A 4,457-nucleotide genomic window follows, 5' to 3' on the forward strand; every position below is an offset into this window, starting at 1 on the left:
GACTCTGGGATCATGACCTGAGCCAAAGGCAGACACCCAACAACTGAGCCACCCAGGCGTCCCTCATTTTTTAAATATATGTGAATTAAGGCATTTCTTCGTTCACTGTTTTTTTTTGTTTTTTTTTTTTGTTTTTTTTTGAGACAGAGAGAATGAGAGACAGAGAGCATGAGAGGGAGGAGGGTCAGAGGGAGAAGCAGACTCCCTGCCGAGCAGGGAGCCTGATGCGGGACTCGATCCAGGGACTCCAGGATAATGACCTGAGCCGAAGGCAGTCGCTTAACCAACTGAGCCACCCAGGCGCCCCTCTTCGTTCACTTTGAAGAGAAAGATTTTAATTTTGGGACTTCCTGCCATGTGTGTGAATTAATTGTGCTTGTACTTGCAAAATTTCAAATGTTACTATTAATAGAGACTTATATTTTAGAATAAGTTTGTATACTTATTCCAAATGTAACAAGTTAACATCAAATGAAATAAAGCTAAGTTTATGGAAGTCTCAAGATCGTGTTGACACTATAAAATCAATTGTGTTCCATATGACCTTCCGATATTGTTTATCAAAACTTAGAAATGCTCGGGCACCTAGGTGGCTCAGTTGTTGAGCTTCTGCCTTCAGCTCAGGTCGTGATCCCAGGGTTCTAGGATCGAGCCCCACATTGGGCTCCCTGCTCATCAGGAAGCCTGCTCTCCCTCTCCCACTTCCCCTGCTTGTGTTCCTTCTCTTGCTGTGTCTGTCAAATAAAAAAAAAATCTTTAAAACTTAGAAATGCTGTAGAGATCAATCTCAATTACCAGAATCCTAAATACAGTTGTCATCAAGGTTATGATTCTGAAAGCAAGGTATTGGCAGGTTGGTTCCTTCTGGGGCCTCTGAGGAGAGAATCTTTCCAGGCCTTTCTCTTAGCTTCTGGCAGTTGCTGGCAATCCTTGGCATTCCCAGGCTTGCGGTAGCACACCTCCAATTTCTGCCTCTGTCTTCGCACAGTCATTTTCCCTGTATGTACGGCTGTTTACTCCTCTTTTTTTTTTTAATTTATTATTATTTTTTAATTTTTTAAATTATTTATTTATTTATTTGACAGAGAGACAGTGAGAGAGGGAACACAAGCAGGGGGAGTGGGAGAGGAAGAAGCAGGCTTCCCGCCCGGCAGAGAGCCCGATGCGGGCCTCAATCCCAGGACCCTGGGATCATGACCTGAGCCAAAGGCAGACGCTTAACTGACTGAGCCACCCAGGCGCCCTGTTTTCTCTTATAAGGGCATGAGTCATTGGATTAGAACCCACTGTATCCAGTGTGACTTCATTTTAAGTAATTACATCTGCAAAGCCTCTATTTCCAAAAAAGGCCACATTCACAGGTACCAGAGGTTAGGACTTGAACATGTCTTTTTGGGGAGACAATTCAACCTAAAATAGGAGCCATCACCAATGTGGCGACAAAGAAACCAGCACCGAACAGGGAACACTGCACATTGATCTGTTTGAGGGGGAAAAGAAAAAAAGTCCCTTTTCTTTCCCAGCCTTGCAGTGTGTCTCAAGCACCCTCTACAGGCAGAGTTTAACATTCAGCCCCCGGGCAAGGGGGGAAATGCAGTCTGCAGAGTACTGTTCCCCAGGGCAAAGAATGGTGAATTTGCAGCTCAGAGGCAGTACATTAATAATGGCCACAGATTAAAGTCCCGTCTGCTTTGAAGTGAGCCTTCCCGTTGCTAGTTTTATCTTGACTACAAAGCTCTAAATCAGCTGTGGGACTATGACCTGACAAGGGAAGTGTCCCAATAGGAGAGAACTTGGGCTAGGTCCTACAGGATATAGGGGTTGAAGGATACTGCAGCAGGGGAGGAATGGTATTTTAGGCAGAGAGATCAGTATGAGCAAAAGCAGAGCATGTGAGACCCTAGACTGACACAGAATCCTGAAAGCCTGTTAAAGTATTTGAACTCTAATCTAAGGGTAAAGTTGGGTGAGAGCAACATGATCAAATTTGTAGTGTAGAAAATTTCCTTTAACTCAAGGTAGCATGGGAACTTATTCCACCTGGGAAGCTGAGCCCTGAACAAGTATCAGTGAGCTTCTATAAGAAGAGCTTGCGTGGAGGAAGTGGCTGGGAAGTCTGTATATCTGAAGAACCTCATGAGAGGCAAGGTTCAATGAGAATCATCAAATGTTTCAAATATGGATATGACACACTCTGATGTGGACGTAGCTGTGATCTCAAACACAACATGTCTCAAATGGGTGCATCTTCTTATACCATAAGCCTACTTTCCTTCTGTGATCCTTATTTTAGAGATGGCACCTGGTTGCTCAATCCAGAAACCTGGGCATTATCATGATTTATTCCTCTCCTTCACTCCTCCGAACTGATGACCCCAAACTTCTCATTTTGCTTCACAAATGTGTCTCAACTTTTCACTATGCTTTCTCCATTCTCAGTGCTACTACCTTGAAACAGGTAGCATCTCTTACTTGGACTCTTAAAACTGTCTCATAATGGTGGTCCTGACATCTCCCAACTCATTCTCTTAGTAGAGAATTGTTCTGATGTGCAAATTTGAAGGTATCACTTTACTACTTAAATTTCCACACTGGCTCTCCATTGCTCTTAGGATACAGAGCAACTTCTTCAACATGAAAGAAAATGACCTCTCACAATCTGGCTTCTTCCAGTTTCATACCCTCCACTCATCCCCACTCCCAGGCACATAGACTTTTATTTCTTGAAAAGCTTCATGTTCTTTTCTTGCCTCTGCCTCTTTTCCCTTCTTGGTACTTACTTCACAACTCTCTTATCCCAAAACTCCCTCACACCCCTCAAGTCATCTTCTATTTGTCCTTTGAGTCAGTTTAGATGTCCTGGAATTGACTCTAACGATTGACCCTGACTCTAATAATTTCAGCTTGGTGACTCTCCTATGTGTTTGCATTAATTCTCTTGCTCTGTCTATATCTATATATGTAAACTATATGTCATATATATCTTTCCCTTGTTTCATTTTCTTAAAGGAATTTATTATATCTTAAAGTTTATTTGCTTATTTATTGTCTGTCATCCTGCACTAGAATATATATTCCCTGAGGGGCGCCTGGGTGGCTCAGTCATTGAGTGTCTGCCTTCGGCTCAGGTCATGATCCCAGGGTCCTGGGATCAAGCCCAGCATCGGGCTCCCTGCTCTGCGGGAGGCCTGCTTCTCCCTCTCCCACTCCCCCTGCTTGTGTTCCCTCTCTTGCTGTGTCTCTCTCTGTCAAATAAATAAATAAAAATCTTAAAAAAAAAAAAAAGAATATATATTCCCTGAAATCAACATCTTGTCTATGGGGGCTCTGCATGGACCGGGAAGCCTGTATATCTGAAGAGCCTCATGGGAAGCAAGGTTCAATGAGAATCATCAAATGTTTCAAATACGGACGCTCAACTGATTGAGCGTCTGCCTTCGGCTTGGGTCACGATCCTGGGGTCCTGGGATGGAGCCCTGCATCCCGCTCCCTGCTCAGCGGGGGGTCTGCTTCTCCCTCTCCCTCTGCCTGCCCCTCCGCCTGCTTGTGCTCTCTGTCAAATAAATGGATGAATAAAATCTTAAAAAAAAAAAAAAAGAATCTTGTCTACCTTACTCACCACTATGTCCTCAGAGCCTCCAACAGTGCTAGCTTATATTAGAGACTCAATAAATACGTACTGAATGAATGATAGAAGCACATTTTTTTGAGGCAAAATTCTTCATGCTGTTGTAGAGTCCCATGCAATATTTGGGACATAATTATACCAAAAAATTATTTGTTGCTGTCAGAAATTCGAATTTAAGTGAGTGAACTGTTTGTTCTGGCAACCCTGCACCCCACACACATTTAGCAAAATCTGGAGACATTTTTGACTGTCACGACTGGAGTGGTGGTACTACTGGTACCTAGTGTGTGGAGGAATGCTGCTAAACATCTTACAATGCATAGTCCAGCTCTTATTTAGCAAATAATTATAAGGTCCAAAATGTTAACAGTGTGGAGGTTGAGAAACCCCGAACCAGATGGTCATGAACTGTGAGGGTCCCTAACAGGCAGAAGACAGCGCCTAGAACCTCTAAATTCATCTTCCTTTTGGAAAGACAGCATGGGGTTAGTGAAAGGAAGGCGTCCGGGGCTGAGGACTCGGCTTTAAAATTCTGTGCACACATCTTCTTCACATGGATAACCAGACGGCAAGAGAACCAGACGGCAAAAGTAATGGTCGCGCGTGACGGCCACGGTGGGCGGTAACGCGCTCTGCACACACTGGTTACGTGTGCCTCAGACACTGGGACATCCTTTAGATCCGACTAAGAACAAATCCTCCAGCAGCTGGGGCTAGGAAGGCAGTGACACACCGGAAGCGGCCAGGCGGCTGAGGCGTCCTTCTCCCCTAGCAACGATCGTGAAGGAAGTGGTTGTTGCCGTCGCGCCCTGTGCGCCTGCGCGGAGGC

Source organism: Mirounga angustirostris, unplaced genomic scaffold (genome assembly GCF_029215605.1).
Source record: "Mirounga angustirostris isolate CCGP_5_RB_7025 unplaced genomic scaffold, mMirAng1.0.hap1 SCAF_15, whole genome shotgun sequence".
NCBI classification, from domain to species: Eukaryota; Metazoa; Chordata; class Mammalia; order Carnivora; family Phocidae; genus Mirounga; species Mirounga angustirostris.